Source organism: Herpailurus yagouaroundi, unplaced genomic scaffold (genome assembly GCF_014898765.1).
Source record: "Herpailurus yagouaroundi ecotype Mexico unplaced genomic scaffold, PumYag 77, whole genome shotgun sequence".
NCBI classification, from domain to species: Eukaryota; Metazoa; Chordata; class Mammalia; order Carnivora; family Felidae; genus Herpailurus; species Herpailurus yagouaroundi.
The window spans coordinates 100347359-100364671 of NW_024412388.1; the positions used below are offsets into that span (position 1 = coordinate 100347359).

Consider the following 17313-nt stretch of genomic DNA (forward strand, 5'->3'; position numbering starts at 1 on the left):
GAAGGGAAGGGAAGGGAAGGGAAGGGAAGGGAAGGGAAGGGAAGGGAGCCAGTTTCTCCTGATAGAAAAGTCTGCAAGTACCAAATCAAACCTGGACTCTGCTACCCCACTGGGTCTCCCACAGTCATCTGGAGTTCTCCACGGCGTGGGTAGGGCCCAGGACTGCATTCCCATCCCTTGAGACGCATGTCGAATGAATGTGGAGGAGGAGAAGCGGGCTTAAATGAATCAATGCATATGTACCGAGGGCCATCCATGTGGCAAGTACAGGGGGAGGCACTGTCACCTGTGTCTCCCCCATCATTGTGGAGGTGGAATGATCACTCTTATTCCAGGTGAGGACACTGAAGCAGCTGGCCAAAGAGCCAACCCGGTACTCAAATTATGCTTTGGAGCTAACAGATGACCGACAACAACTTTACATATGAAGAGTTCCTAAGTCATTTATTTTTTTAACGGTGTCAGTGGATGAGTTTTAACATGATCATCCTGATCTAGAGAAGGTCTCAATGTTGCCCTGCTCGGCCCTAAGCAAACCAACATCTGCACTGAAAACCTGGAGCAGGTGCCGTGGGATCTCTGTAGTAAGAAAACTTGAGAGAGGTAGTTCCTATACTAAATGAAAGGGTCAGGATCCAGGTGATCTTGAAGGTTTAAATGAGGAGCTAGATCTAAAATGAGGCACTCTTCCGAATTTATTCAATTAAAAATATTAAGCCGGGGCACCTGGGTGGCTCAGTCGGTTGAGCGGCCGACTTCGGCTCGGTTCATGATCTCACAGCTCATGGGTTCGAGCCCGCGCGTTGGGCTCGGTGCTGATGGCTCAGAGCCTGGAGCCTGCTTCGGATTCTGTGTCTCCCTCTCTCTCTGCCCCAACCCACTTGCATTCTGTCTCTGTGTCTCTCTCAAAAGTAAATAAACATTAAAAAAAAGATTTTTAAATAAAATAATAAATAAAAATATTAAGCCAATTCATTTAAAGACTTGTCAGATCCATAAACCCAACTTTATAAAGAGGGGGGCCGGATGTCCTCAGTAGGGATTCAAGTAATTAATTGGCTGTGCTATGGCACTTACCCTATTGTATTCTAATTGCTGAAGAGGGGGAGAGGCAGGAAATGGTTGTGTTCAAAGTGAAAGGAATGAGTCTTGAGGTAGGGCAGGGCCCCGGCCAGCAGTCCAAACTACCACATACCTCTTTCACTTACTAGGTGCCTAGTGGAAATTCTAGAAGTTATATGGGGATAACTAATTGCCATTCTTACTGCAGATAATAGCCGTTCCTATCTTACAGAGACATGGTGAGGATTAGATTAAATAATAAGGAATTTAGTTATGCCTAGTACATAATAAGCACGTAATAAATATTAGCCATTTGTTATTATTTCCAATTTTTCCATATTAGAAATTTCTACAGCGTACATTTTCATTAAAATTTCTTTTCATGTTTGTTTATTTCTCTTGGGAGAGAGAGAGAGAGAGAGAGAGAGAGAGAGAGCATGAGCAGGGGAGGGGCAGAGAGAGAGGGAGAGAGAGAGAGAGGGAGAGAGAGAATCCCAAGCAGGCTCCACACTGTCAGCATGGAATCCTATGTGGGGCTCAATCTCCTGAACCATGAGACCATGAGCTGAGCCGAAATCAAGAGCTGATGCTTAACTGACTGAGCCACTCAGGTGCCCTAACGTACATTTTAATTTATATGAAATGTTTTCCTCTTCAGGTTTATTTTCTTTAGCTAGATCTGCAAAAGTGAAATTCCCACACCAAAGTTCTCTTGAATCTCCTACACTTAGATCTCTTCCTACTTCGTATGTATTGCCAAATGATGTTCCTAAAGAGTTTTAATAATACCCCCGTGACCAGCCACAAGGAGACCAGATTTTCAGTACCATTACTAGTACTGGGGAGTATTGGTTGAAATTGATTTTTAGAGTTGATGCTTCTACAAATGTCCACCCAGAGAATGAGTCATCCGGGTTTGGCCAAGAACACAGCAGGGCCAACCAAGTGGGCTGGAATGAATCCAGGGGCAGAGACGGGCCTCCAAGGTGGAGGAAGGCAGAGATAAGAAAACCAACAAAGGCAGGAGTGTTCCCGGTCGCTCAGGACTGGAAGGAATGGGGCTGCAGGATATACGTTGACCCTCCAAGAATGCTGTGGATAAGCACAGATAAGACAAGAAATCCCTGAGGCCTGAGTACCTGGTGCTAATAGAATAAAGGAAGGACAGATGACAGGTGGGGAAGGTTCCTGGGAGCCCAGGCCATGGAAACTGGCAATGGGTGTGCGTAAGAGTGTTAAAAGGAAGGGTCCCCAGGCACACCTTCCTAGGGGGGTCATTCAGAAAAGAAACGTCGGGAGATTCAGAGTCCCTACATCCTTATAAGCATGAAGCTGAAGTTCCTAAGCATGTGGGTCCCAAGAAATGCTACGCCCACTGTACTCTTTGGGGGAAAGGGGATATGGAAGCACCTGTGCTTGGCCAGACCACAAAGCACAGGTCCCCCAGAGCTCAGTTTGGAAGTCTGTGGTCCTCACCCATCATTTCTAATCCAGACACTGAGACACGAACTCTGATACGCACGTTCATTCTCAGCAGAATAGAGCGAGTTGATTTGAAATTCAAAATGTAGAGGGCCCAAGAATCGTGTGTGTGTGTGTGTGTGTGTGTGTGTGTGTGTGTGTGTTGGTGGGCTAAACGCCAATTCCGAGGCCATCCCTCAGAGATGGCGTCTGGGTGGGTCGGAGATGGAATCCAGAGAGGTGTACTTTAAACGAACATTCCTGCGGGTGGCCAATGGGCCATACTTTGAGAGTCTTCTGTGTTCCACGGTTGTGTGTTTGGTCTGTATGAGAACTCTAAATAGGCTGGTGACCCTACTACCTGAGTTTAACACTCACACAGACCTGGCATGGAGCTCCTGGGGTGGGGACCCAGCCATTTCCAAAGGGTGAGGGCCACAGGTGATTCAAAGTGGCCACGTCTGTGGCTGGCCCTAAGACTGTAGCTTGCAGACTTCCAACTACGGGAGCATAACTAACCAGGGGCCCCAGCTGCTGCGTTTGAAAGTCACGGCTGTGTTTGTGCCAAGCCACCCTTGTCACGGCTGCTCCCAGTGGCTGAGCACAGCTGGAATACTAAGGCAGACCCAGTCCTGGGAAACTCAGACTTCTCCGACGGCTGATGGGACAGAGGACCCCCCAGTGGCCTTGCTGAACCTTCCTTAGACTATACGACTGTCTAGGATGTCCCCTTCTCCCTCTCCTTCACGCGGGTCGGCACGAGAAGAATCTGAGAGCTCTGCAGCCTCATCTGACTCACTGCCCATTTCGGTTCACATAGGTATTTCCCCTAGTACAATGCTTGCAATGTAATCCTGTCTTGCCGTCAGCTTGTCGGAGGGCCCGCACTCATGCAATGACCCAAAACGTCCCACCTGAAATACCCGCCCCATGGGGACCACCAGGTCAGAAAACAGGCCACGTCTGCGGGCGGCTCGTGCGGCTTGACCTGTACAAAGGAGGCCCGAGCCACACTGGGCTGTGGTAGTTTATCCTATGGTCCTGCGCCCCTGAGCTGGGAGGGTCGACCAGGTGTAGGAGAGCTGTGGTGACAGAGCCCTGGGAGGCCTGCAGGAGGGGTGTCCTGTGTTCCTGGGATGCCCCCAGAATGATGAGAGGGCTCACATCACCTGGATGGATAACTTTGGGCCCTGAGAAAAAGACACACCTTTCCCAACCCACAGAAGGAGAGCTGGGAAGATAGAGCTTGATCCTTGGCCCATCCCGCACCCTCCTTCCTCCCCTGCCTCCCACCTGCCGGGAACAGGAGCCCCGGGGACAGGTGGGCATGGGAGGCCTCCTCACCCTGGCACGGGCCCCACTCCCCTGCTCTGGCCTTGCCGCCACCCCCTCTGTGTGTTAGCTTCATCCTCATGGTTTTGGTCTGACCCTGTCAACGTCCGAGGGAGACAGGGTTGCCTCCAGAAGCTGCCTCGGAAGAACAAGCAAGAGCCCATTTGCAGGCCAACGTGGCATACGTCAAAAGGAGCAGTGGGGAGAAAGGAGAGTTAGACAACCCACACAGGTAAAAGCAGTGGCAATGGAGACTTTGGTCCCCCCCCCCCCCGCCCCCAAGGTCTCCAGGGGCTCCCTCAATCGCTCCACATGACAATACAGAGAACAGATCCTTTCTCAGCATCCGTGAAAGCAACAGCAGGAAAACGTTCCTTTTGTGCGTGACAGGCTTACCGCGTCAATGCCGGCCTCCCCCGGGAGCGGGAAAACCTCGGGGGGGGGGGTGCTCACACCCATAGGTTCACAGGCTTGGGGGAAAGGCAGGGGGATGGAGGGGGGCATGGCCGCCTCCCAGAGACTGGGCTTCCTGGAGGAGAGGGGACTGTGGGTGAGGTGAGAAGGAGGCGCGGGCCCCAGAGGAGCGAGGCAAGGAGCTGGGTAGACACGTGGGACTCTACGGTGGGGTCTTGTCTTGGGGATTGTGCTCGGCTCAGAGGGAGAAATCACATCCGGTGGATGGTCCAGAAATTTCCCCCACCACACCGCAACCCACTTTGGGTTTCCAGCTCTGAGAGTGACAGTGTCATAAAACATGGCAAGGCAGCCGGGGCAGGGGGCGGGGGGCAAGCTACCGGCACTGGTTGCCCCCACCCCCGGGCCCCACAGAGAGTAGCCCTTCCCTCCCCAGCACTGCGTCCAGGAATACAACTCGGGAGGCGCAAGGGGCACAGATATGGGAGGACAAATCACCTCTGGAGAGACTGGTCATCCTTTCAAAGTAGGAGTCACAGAGTGTCCTGCCTTCTCGGCCCCAGTCCCTCAGATGGCTCCCGCATCCCAACACAAAAGCTGAGGTCTTTTCGGTGGCCTACAGGCTGTTAAGGGTTAAATTGTGTCCCTCAAAAAGGACACGCTTAAGTCCTAACGCCCACGCGGTATCTCAGAACATGGCTTTGTTTGGAGTCAGGGTCTTTATAGAGGTAATTAGTTAAAATGAGGTCATTGGGTAGGCCCTAAGAAGAAGGGGGGATTTGGACCCAGACACATGCACAGACAGGAAGACAAGGAACTGCGGAGCCAGGAGAGGGGCCTGGAACGTCCTTCCCTAGAGCCTTCAGAGGGAGCATGGCAGTGCTGTCACCCTGATTGTGAACTTCTAGCCTCTAGAACATTCCATTGTTTAAGTCTCTCCGCTCCTGGCACTTTGTTTATAGGCAGCCCCAGCAAAGCAAGACAAAGACCCTGCAGACCTGATCCCCTCACCTTGTCCATCGCTCCCACCCTCCCCTGCAGAGCCACCCCTTCCCCCTCCATAGATTCACCAGGCACCCCTCCACCTCAGGGACCTCGCTGAGCTGTTCCCTCTGCCGGGGATGCTCTCCTCGCCCTCGTGGGTGGGGGGTGGGTGGGGTCTGCCTGGCTCCCTTTCTCCCCTCCCTCAGATCTCTCCAGAAGTATCACCTTCCCGATGTGGCCTTTCTTCACCAAAGATTGAAACCTTCCCCCTCGCGTGCACCTTCTGGTTCTTCTCACTCTGCTCCGTCTCTCCCCGTAGCTCTTAGCACCTTCTAGCATGCTATGGGCCCTCCTTATTTACTACCTCTATTGCTTCCCACCTGTCTCCCCCCATGAGAAGTTGCACGCTAGTAGCCCAGGGATTTTGTTTCTTTTGTTCACCTACGCGTCTAGCACGCTGCTGGGCGCGCGGCAGTCATCCACGGTTATAAGTACACAGAGAAAATGGCCTCGAGTGGCGGATGCACGGTGCGCACGTGTGCATGTCTTTCACGGCCGTGTCCACCCCGCGCTCAGCCACGCTTCCCACCCGTGGAACGCTCCCCGCATCGCACGGCGCATGAACTACGATCCTCATTTTCCATAAACGAGGAAAGCGACACTCCCGGGGGGTTAAGAACCTTGCCTGCACCACTGTGTAATCCAGGCTTTCTGATGCTGATGCCACCCTGGTTCCCTGCTGGGTGTCGGCAGGGGCTCCGGCCAGGGGAGACCGTCCCTTGCCCGGTTTCCTAGGGATCAGGGTGGTGGAGCCAGGGCAGCCGCTGCCCCACGGCCCGAGCAAAGTTGTTTTTAGAGTGACCCTGAGCCACGGCTGGCCGCCACCCAGCTGGGTATCTCTCGGGCTTCCAGGCTTGGCTCCCCGGTGACCGGCTGGGTCCAGATCACCCTGGATCTGCCACTCACACATGTGCCGGGGAGGGCAACAGAAAGGGAAGACGAGAGAGGGCAGTAAATGAGGGCAGGGAGATGCAGCCTGTTGAAATTCTAGACTCACCAGGAGCCAAGTGGGCCGGGAGGCTGGCCTTGCTGGCTGTGCTCAGCAGGAACCCAGTGGGCAGAAATCCCACTGCCCAGCTCTCCTGGGGCGGGGGTAGAAGGGCAGACTGTAACTCTGTAGTCGTATTGTGAAGACGAAGGAGGAAACCAGAGCAGCTGATCCGGCCTGGATCCCAGTGCCCACGTGCGCACAGATAGGCCTTTGTGTCCCGGGCCCAGACAACAGGCCACATTCTTCCCCCACCTCAGTGACGTCCTTCACGGACATGTCCCCAGAGCACATTTTCAAAGGATTAATCAGCTATGGATCAGATGACACGGCATTCCCTCTGCTACCCCCTCTCTGCCCAGGCTGCGCCTTCTCTTTGTCGTCTCCGAGCACAGAGCGGGTGGCCGACCCCAGCCCCGCCGACCGGCTGCTTCCAGCGGCCCCTGCACCGCTGTAGGTACTGTAATCTTGGGGAGGTGAATCTCAGGACACGGGGGCTAGACGGGCGAGGGCAAGCCCAGCCCACCTGTTTTCCTGCAGAGGTGTTGGCATCAGTGCTGAGGCCGTCACCCGGGCGCAGGCCTCCTGTGCCCGGAGCCATGGCCTTTCTGGTAGGTGGGCTGGGCTGCCCCAGGGATCTGGCCATCACAGGGCCTGGACCACCTCCCAGAGGAGCCTGAGGGGGAAGGCTTCCTCCTGAAGACACAGCTCCCACTAGCTTGACTCTCTCTCTCCTGCCTGGCTGGCTTCCAAGGCAAATGGGCTTACTTGCCCCGGCCGAGGCAGGCAACAGGGAGCACACTGGGAGGCCACTTGTTCTGCTTAACAACACGGTGGGACCGCTGAGTGCAAGGTCAAGTACCAGTATCCCTGGGTGTAGAATATATCCCTCAGACACTAAATAGGGCTGCTGCTACGGACTGAACGTTTGCGTCCCCCACGCCCCACCCTTGCCACCGCCACGAAATTCTTATGCCGAAGCCCTAATTCCCAACGTCGTGGTTTTGGAGGTGGGGCCTATGGGAGGTGATTTGGTGCAGAATAGGTCATGAGGTGGGGTTCCCATGATGGGGTCAGTGCCCTTATAAGAAGAGGAGACCAGAGGGTTCTGTATCAGACAAGGACACAGCAAGAAGGCGGCCATCTGCAAGCTGGGAAGACACCTCTCCAGACCCTGAATCAGCGGACAGCTGGATCCCAGACTTCCAGCCTCCAGAACAGAGAGAGAGAGAGAGAGAGAGAGAGAGAGAGAGAGAGAGATCTGTTGTTTAAGCTATCCCAATCCGTGGTGGTTTGTTGTAACAGCCCGAGAGGGCTACGACGGCCACCTTCCCTGGCTTCTCTAGGCCATGCTTTCCGAGGAGGAAGACCTGGGCTCTCCTCTCAGCTGTGGCAACTTCAAACCACAAGATCTTGGAAAAGGAGGCACCCTCCCGCCCCCTTCGAGTTCTCATTGTAGAATGGGGCGTACAAGCTCTGCCCTTCACCCCTCACGGATGCTGGGAGGACCACATAAAACAGCAGACGTGAGGGGCGCCTGGGGGGGCTCAGTCGGTTAAGCGTCCGCTTCGGCCCCGCTCACGATCTCACGGTTCCTGAGTTCGAGGCCCGCGTCGGGCTCCGCGCTGACAGCTCAGAGCCTGGAGCCTGCTCCGGAGTCCGTGTCGCCCTCTCTCTCTGCCCCTCCCCTGCTCATTCTCTGTCTCTGTCTCTGTCTCTCTCTCCCTCAAAAATAAACATGAAACATTTTTTTAAAACTTGAAAACAGTGCATGTGAAAATAGGACTCCAACGACAGTGGCCACGATTTTTCCAATCACTACTACCACGACTATTGCCACTATGGCTGCTATTAATATTATTATCACGATCACCGCTGTTATTACGACTCCTACTTCTTCAGCCCCTTCTTTTTCTGCTGCTTCAACTAACTCTACTCCTACTACTAAACTCCTACTTCTGCTTCCACAGCTACTCCTCCTCCTGCTTCTGAACTCTCGTCAAGTACTAAGCAGACATCATCTCACGTATCTCCGATACTTTCGCGTATAAAGGACCTCAAGTATATCCAAGTATACTCACTTTCAAGTGTAAAAGACCCTTGTGCTTGAAAATAACCTAAAAAGCATAAAGCTAACTTTCAATTAGATGTTTTTATTGTATCAGCCGCCATAGTGTTCACACACATTGTTAAGGAGCCATACAGCTATGTTCGAAGCCTACAATTTATTTTCTACAAAAAAGGCGTGGCATCCTTACAGATTTCGGGGCCTCCTACAATACGTCGAGGCCCTCTCGTTCCACTGAAGCCGCAAAATAACCCTGCGATGTGGGTAGGAGCCTCACTTTACACATGAAATCATGAGGATCGAGATCACGCACCCAATAAACGGCGTAGCCAAGATACAATACCAGACTGTCTGACTCCACGTTTTATGCCCTTCCCGCTGTCCTACATTGAACATCGTCCAAGCCAGTAAAGAGGGAAGCAAATCTAAACTGCTGTTATTATCCAACCAAACTCACCGAAGCACTGTAAAAAAAAACAAATGGGCTGCATATGTTACTAATAGTATATGTTTGGATTATACGTTTAAAATGGCCTTTCTTGGGGCGCCTGGGTGGCGCAGTCGGTTGAGCGTCCGACTTCAGCCAGGTCACGATCTCGCGGTCCGTGAGTTCGAGCCCCGCATCGGGCTCTGGGCTGATGGCTCAGAGCCTGGAGCCTGTTTCCGGTTCTGTGTCTCCCTCTCTCTCTGCCCCTCCCCCATTCATGCTCTGTCTCTCTCTGTCCCAAAAATAAATAAACGTTGAAAACAAAATTTAAAAAAATAAAAAAAATAAATAAATAAAATGGCCTTTCTTTTTGGCATGTAGGTCTACGAACTTCAACACATATATGGATTGACATAACCACCACCACAAGCAGGGTACCGAACACATCCCATCAGCGGAAAATTCTCCCTGGGGCTCTGCCTTCTTGGTCACACCCACCCTCACCTTCTCCTAACCTCTGACAACACTGAGCTGTTCTCCGTCTCCATAGCTTGGTCTTCTCAAGAACGTCCTATAAATGGAATGAGACAGTATGTAAGCTTGTTTTACATTAAATTTTTAATCTTGAGGCAAACGTGGGTTCATGCAGCAGTAAAGAATAATATAGAGATTCCATGTACCCTTTTTCGACTAATCCATTAACGGTACTGGCTTGCAAAACGATAGTGTAATACCACAGCCAGAACACTGACGGGACAGGGTCAAGTTATAGACATTTCCAAACCCACAACAATCTCTCCTATTGCCCTTCATAGCCACACCCACTTCTCTCCCACCCTACCCCACCTGTGACACCCACGAATCCATTCTCCATTTCTAAAATTTGCCATTTCAAGACTGTTACATGAAAGAACTCATACAGTATGTAACCTCTCGGGACTGTCTTTTTCTCAGCGGAATTCTCCAGAGCTGCGTAAGCTGTTTCTGTGTATTGATAGGTGGTTCCTTTTCACTGCTGAGTGATATTCTATGATTTGGAGGCACCACTGTGTGTCTAACATTCACCCTTCGAAGGGCCGCTGGATTGTTTCCGGGTTTTGTCTATTACAAATACATGAGTATTTGTATAAACGTGAGTGCACGGATTTTTTTTAAAAAGCTTATTTATTTATTTTGAGAGAGAAAGAGCAAGAGAAAAAGCTTATTTCTTTATTTTGAGAAAGAAAGAGCGAGCTGTGAAGGGGCAGAGAGAGAGAGAGAGAGAGAATCCCAAGCAGGCTCTGCATTGTGCCCAATGAGGAGCTCGAACTCACGAACTGTGAGACTATGACCAATGCGGAAACCAAGAGTTGGATGCTTAACTGACTGAGCCACCCAGGCCCCCGGGGTACAGGTATTCCTGTGAAAACTTGCTTTTATTTCTCTAGGATAAATGCCCCGGAGTATAATATATGAGTGATCCAATTCCTCCGCATCCTTGCCAGCATTCGGTGTTGCCACGATTTTCTTTTCTAGAAGCCATTCTGATAGCTATGTGGTGATACCTCACAGCTTTAATTTGCATTTCCCTAATGGTTATTGATGTTGAACAATCCTTCAAGTGCTTGTTTGCCATCTGATTATCTTCTTCAGGGCGATGTCTATACATGTCTTCTGCCCATGGTCTAATTAGATCGCTTTCTCTTTTTACTGTTGATTTTTTAGAGTTCTTTATACATTCTGGACACTAGCTCTTGGTTGGATATCTAGTTAGCAAATATTACCTCCCTCCATTCTATAGCTTGTCTTTTTTTTATCTTCTTAACAGGAGCAAAGCAAACATTTTAAATTGCTATTAAGTTCTATTTATCAAGTTTTCCTTCCATGAGTTATGAATTTGGTGTCAAGTCTAAGAACTCTTTGCCTAGTCTTAGGTCTCAAAGATTTTCTATTTTTTGTGTGTCAAAGTTTTATAATTTTATGTTTGACATTTAAGGCATTGAGCCATTTTGAGTTAATTTTCTCCAAAGGTGTGAGAGTTACATTGAGACTCGTTAAAAAAATTTTTTTTGCCTACTGATGTCCATTTTTTCCAGCATTATTTGTTAAAAAAAAAAAAAGTGAACCATTGGGGGCGCCTGGGTGGCTCAGTTGGTTGAGAGACTGACTTCTGCTGAGGTCATGATCTCATCTTTTGTGAGTTCAAGCCCCGTGTCAGGTTCTGGGCTAACAGCGCACAGCCTGCTTCAGATTTTCTGTCTCTCTCTCTCTGCTCCTTTCCTGCTCATGAGCATGCACTCTCTCCCTCACCCGCTCTCTCAAATAAATAAACTTATTTTTTATTTTTTACTTTTTTTATTTAAAAAAAAAATTTTTTTTTCAATGTTTATTTATTTTTGGAACAGAGAGAGACAGAGCATGAACGGGGGAGGGGCAGAGAGAGAGGGAGACACAGAATCGGAAACAGGCTCCAGGCTCCGAGCCATCAGCCCAGAGCCTGACGCGGGGCTCGAACTCCCGGACCGCGAGATCGTGACCTGGCTGAAGTCGGACGCTTAACCGACTGCGCCACCCAGGTGCCCCAAATAAACTTATTTTTAAAAGAGTGAACCATTAAACTGTTCTTGTACCTTGTCAATAATCACGTGGGCATGAATTGTCCAGAATAGGCAAATTTATTGAGACAGAAAGTAGATAAGTGTTAGGCATAGGACTGGTGGGGCACGGAGGACAGTTGGGGCAAAATGAGTGTGACTGATAAAGGATATAGGGGTTTTTTGGAAATTAATAAGAGTGGGCTAAAATTGATTGTGGTGGGGCACGTGGGTGGCTTAGTCGGTTGAGCGTCTGACTCTTGGTTTCGGCTCAGGTCATGATCTCATGGTTCATGAGTTTGAGCCCTGCATTGGCCTCTGATGATTAGTGATGTTGAACATCTTTTCATGTGTCTGTTGGCCATCTGTATGTCTTCTTTGGAAAAATGTCTATTCAGATCCTCTGCCCATGTTTAGCTGGATTATTTGGAGGTGGGGGGTGGGGGTGGTGGTGAAGAGTTGTATAAGTTCTTTATATATTTTGGATATTGACCCCTTATTAGATATACCGTTTGCAAAAATGGAAATAGCATTTACTGGGTTGCTTTTTGTTTGGTTGATGATTTCCTTTGCTGAGCAAAAGCTTTTTATTTTGGTGTAATCCCAATAGTTTATTTTTGTTTTTGTCTCCCTTGCCTGAGGAAACATATCCAGAAATATGTTGCAAAGTGCCATTTTCAAGCAATTACTGCCTATGTTCTCTTTTAAGCATTTTATGGTTTCAGCTCTCACATTCAGGGCTTTAATCTATTTTGAGTGTATTTTTGGCATAAGAAAGGAGTCCAGTTTCATTGTTTTGCATATAGCTATTTAATGTAATTTGTTTTTGAGAGACAGAGTGCAAGAGAGCACACAAGCAAGTGGGGGGAGGGGCAGAGGGAGGGGGTGAGAGAGAATCTCAAACGGGCTCTATGCTGGGCTTGATCTCATGACCATCGTGAGACCATGACCTGAGCCAAAATGAAGAGTTGGCTGCTGAAATGACTGAGCCACCCAGGCACCCCTGTAATTATTGAAATGCAAGGAACTAAGCCTTCCATTTTATTTTTTGTCTTCTGTTTGTCAGCTTTTCATGTCTCTGTTTTCTTTTTTCTGTATTCCTGTGCCTTACTTAAGCACTTTTTTGAATTCCACCTTTATTTACCTATACTGTTTTTGAATGTCTCTCCTTATGTAGGTTTTTTTTTTTTTAGTGGTTGCTTTTGGTATTACTCGTGCCATCATTTCACCAGTTCAAGGAAAGCATAGTAATCTTCCCTCCCTTTATATCTTTTTCCCTTTATAGTATACTGTTCTTAAATATTCCCTCTACATACTTAGAACCACAATAGAAGTATTATAATTTTTGCTTCAATTATCAAACTCAATTTAGAAGACTTAAGAGGGTTGTTTGCCCCTAATTTTGCTTACCATGTTCTTTATTCTCCCTGATGTTCCAAGATTCCTCTTTTTTTTTTTTTTTTTTTAAATCATTTTCTTCTGTTAAAGAACTTCCTTTAGCCATCCTTCTAGGGATGAAATTTCTAATGAAATTTCTAACGAAATTTCCTTTTGTTTTACTTCATATAAGAATGTCTTTATTTTCCCTTCATTACTGAAGACTATTTTCTTAGATATAGGATTCTGGGTTGACATTGTTCAGCATATAAAAAAAACGTGGCACTTCTTTCTGACCTTCATGGTTTCTGATGAGAAACCCATTGTCAATCGAATTCTTTGCCCCCTCTAGCCATTGTTTCTAGGTCTGTTTTTAGATTTTTTTTTCTTTGTCTTAGTGTTCTAAAATTTTACCGAGATATGTATTGTCACGGGCTTTTAAATTTTTATCCTGTTTGGAGCTCACTCAGCTTCTCAAATCTGTAGGTTTCAGTATTTTTCCAGATTTGTTAATTTTTCAGCCATTATTTCCTTTAGTACTTTTTCAGCCTTGCCCTTTTCCTGCTCTTCTTCTGGGACTCCAGTGACACGAGTTACATCCTTTGTTATGGTCCTGAGGTTCTGTCATTTTCTTTGTGTTGTCCCTCTGTTGTTTAGACTGATGCTAATTTGGGTAATTTTTATTTTATTGTCAAGCTCACTGGTTTTTTCCTCTTTCCCTTCTATCTTCTCATTGAGTTCATTCATTGAGCATTTAGTTTTAGTTATTGTATTTTTCAGTTCCAAAATACCCATTTGGTTCATCTCTATACCTTCTATTTCCTCATCGAGACTTTCTATTTTTCTCTGAGACTCTTTATATTTTCGTTTGTTTTTAATGTGTGTTCATAATTGGTTTTTTTTTATGATGGCTAGTTTAAAATATTTTTTAGATAATTAAAAAAATAAAACCTTTTTTAGATAACTCAAAATTTCTGTCATCCTAGTGTTGGCATCTACTGCTTGCCTTTCGTCATTCAGTTTGAGACCCCCATGGTTCTTGGGTATGATGAGCGATTTTCTATTAAAACCTGGACATTTAGAGTATTAAGTTATGAAATTCGTGATCTTATTTAAGCCTTCTGTTTTAGCTGGCTGTCTCTGACACTACTCCAAGATGGAAAGAGGTGGGGAAGGGCGAAGGGGAGCCACTTCATTATGATTACGTAGAGGTAGAAAACCAGGTCCCTCACTTGGCCCTGGCTGACACCTGAGGTGTTATGCTCGTCATTACTGTAGGGCAAAGGTAGGGGTTCCAGCTCCCCACTGTGCCTCCACTCTGTGGTATCTTCTTGGCTGGGAGGGATAAGGCTGCTTCATTACTACTCCCCACATGGCCACCAGAGACACCATAGGGTTGGATGACCTCTACACCATCGGGTAGTGATGAAAATCCTGCCTCTACGCTATTTCTGACGTTACCTCAATGGGAAGCAAGAGGGGAGCCTTGTTATAGCCTGTTAGACATGAGAGTTTAGGCTCCCTATCTGACCTTTGCTCACATAGGAACTATAGTTTTGCCTATGGTGCTTATCTAAAGTAGAGCAGTTAATTTCTAAAAGTTTTCTCTCTTGTGAGGTTGCCCTCCACCTGACCACTTGGCTAGAGAGGGCAGGCTTTTGTTAGGATTTTTTGGGCCTGCACCCATTGGAATTTCCAGGTTGCCAGCTTCTTCAGCGTTTATTCTTGGATATACGAGGCAAAAAAAAAAAAAAAAAAAAAAAAATCCTAGAATGTTCAACTCTTTGTTCTTCAAGTCTCAAGGTCCATAGCTGGTCTGTCTTCTTCTCTCAACTCTCAGAGTCTTTTTATGTTTGTTTTATAATTTCCAAGCTAATTCTCTGGAGGAATAGGGAAAAATACATCTACTCTATTTCCTAGAAGTAGAAGTCACTATGTAGCCTTTGAGACTGCCTTCTTCCACTCAGAGTAATGCTTTCAAGATTCATCTATGTTACTGTGTGTATCACTAGCTTGTTCCTTTTTTGCTGCTGAACATTCCATTTTATGTACTAGTTTTCTAGTTTGGGGGATTAGAAGCTGAGCTGCTATAAACATTCATGTACAATTTTTGCAGGAACATAAGTTTTCAATTCTCTACAGCAAACGCCCATAAGTAGAATTGTTGGATTGTGTGATGAGTGTATGTTTAAACTTTGTAAGAAACTGCTTAGCTGTTTTCCAGAATAGTTGTGCCGTCTTGTATTCTCATCAGTAGTGACGACAGATCCTGTTACCCACATCCTTATTCACACTTGGTACTTCTAATATTTTTACTTTAGCCATTCTAACAGGTGTCTAGTGATATCTCTTTGTAATTTAATTTGCATTTCCCTAATACCTAGTGATGTTTAACACCTTTTATGTGCTTAACTGCCATCTATCTATTCTCTTCAGGGAACTGTCTGTTCAAATTTTTGCCCATTTTTTAAATTGGCTGGTTTTTCTTCCTGTTGACCTACTTTATATACTCTGGATACATAAACAACTTTGTCATATTATTAAACTCAAGTAAAGAGAGAGAAAGAAGAATGGAGTAAACAATCTAATACAATCAGTTGTTACTCTATAGCAATCTGCTTGCTGAGTACTTCTCTTGAGATTCAAACATACTACGTTGGCCACATTGGAACTAAATCTCCTGCCAACATAAGTCACAGACAACTTAAAGCTTGGGCTCCAAACAGCAGTCTCTTCCCACTCTTTATCCCCTCTACGTCTTGAACAATCCAATAAAGCAGAATACTGGCTTGGGTATTTGAAGAGTATTTGTTTTCAATTGTGATCTCCTAAATAGCAGGGACTCTGTCTACTTCATTTTGGCTCTCTTTCTTCCCCACCTAGGACCTAGCCCTGTTATGCATTCATTCAAGGAATATTTATTTAGTTCCTAGTATGTGCCAGGCACTGCAATCTGTGCTGAGAATACGATGATAAATAAAACAGAAATTGTTTGTAGACTCATGGAGCTTAAAGAATAAAGCCTGGAATACAGTAGATGCCCAAGCCATGCTTATTTTTTCATTTCCTTCCCCCTGGAGTTGATTACCTTTAAAAATTTAGCCTATCTATTTCCATATTGCTTCTTTTAATTAAATCCTCTAATAATTATGCCACATTCCTACGAATAGTTTTCATATGCTCACACACATCTATTCTATTTTTTTGCCCTTGGATATTTCCTAGTCCTTCTGAAAGTCCTCTGTACTTTTCCAAACTGGACTAGTTTTTCTCTAAGACTGTGACATGGTTATTTCCCTATGATTTCCTTTCAACGCTCCCTATGTTATAGCCCAAGTTCTTAGAGATCAAGTTTTTTTTCTTTATTTTTAATTTACTCATTTTTTTTGGAGTGCATTCTCCAGTACCTTCTTCAAAAAGAATATGTATGAGGTTATTTTTAAATCCATGCATGTCCCAAAATGAATTATTCTATCCTCACGTTTGATTAATAGTTTAGCTAGATATAGAGTTCTAGATTAAAAATAAGTTTCTGTCCAAGTTTTTAATGCATATTTTCATCATAGTCTAGCCTCCAGTGTTATTGTTGAGAAGCCTGGTAACTTTCGTATTCCTGATCTTTTGTACAGGCCTCTCTTTCTCTCCAGAAAAATATAGGATCTTTCCTTTAGCCACAGTGTTCTGAAATTTAACAACATAAAGTGACTTGGTGTGGGATTTTGTTCATTCTCTGTAACACAGTCCATGTCCTGTTTCATTCTGAAGATGCGTGCTTGAGTTTGGGGAAATATTCTTGTGATATTTTTTATAATCTCTCCTCTGATTTAATTCTTTTCTCTTTTAGAAACTTCTATTAGCCTGATGTTGGACCTTTGGGGCTGATTCTCTAAATCTGTTATTTTTTCCTTACTGTTTTCTATTTCTTTGTATTTTTGTTCATTTGAGTTTCTGTGAGGTGTCCTTGACTTTATCTTCTAGTCTTTCAAGGAAATTTTTTTTTTCAACGTTTTATTTATTTTTGGGACAGAGAGAGACAGAGCATGAATGGGGGAGGGGCAGAGAGAGAGGGAGACACAGAATCGGAAACAGGCTCCAGGCTCTGAGCCATCAGCCCAGAGCCTGACGCAGGGCTCGAACTCACGGACCGCGAGATCGTGACCTGGCTGAAGTCGGACGCTTAACCGACTGCGCCACCCAGGCGCCCCTCAAGGAAATTTTTTTATGTCATATTTTTAATTTGTAAGGGTCCTTCATTCTATCATCCTTCGCTTATTTCATTGTTGTAAACCTCTAATTCCCCCGAGAAGTCTACTTAACTATGTTAAATGTTTTATTCCGGTTCCTGTGTTGTAGCCATTTCTTCCAAGTCTCTTTTGCTTACTTGTTTGTTTTAGTCTTTTTCTTAATGTTTTAGGGTTTACTCAAATGTCTGGTTATCTCTGACTTTCCTTTCATATTACCAAGTGAGGCACTAAGGCAAAGAGAGGCTGGGTAACTGTTCCCAAATCATAGAGATGAAAGAGACACGAATACAATGTATGATCCTGGATTGGCACATAGACCGGGG

At 46.4% G+C, this 17313-nt stretch overlaps 2 long non-coding RNA genes across 2 annotated transcripts in view; one reads left to right on the forward strand and one right to left on the reverse strand.

Moving 5' to 3' along the window:
• The window catches only part of LOC121027764 (uncharacterized), a 26484-nt gene that overhangs the window by 1955 nt on the left and 7216 nt on the right, over positions 1 to 17313 (reverse strand). The window contains exon 2 of the long non-coding RNA XR_005788918.1: positions 9301 to 9367. This is a non-coding gene — a long non-coding RNA (uncharacterized LOC121027764). The remainder of the gene's footprint in view (positions 1 to 9300; positions 9368 to 17313) is intronic.
• On the forward strand, positions 5930 to 9598 carry LOC121027762 (uncharacterized). Its single transcript, XR_005788917.1, has 2 exons — positions 5930 to 6758; positions 9178 to 9598. It is a non-coding gene; the product is annotated as an uncharacterized LOC121027762 (long non-coding RNA).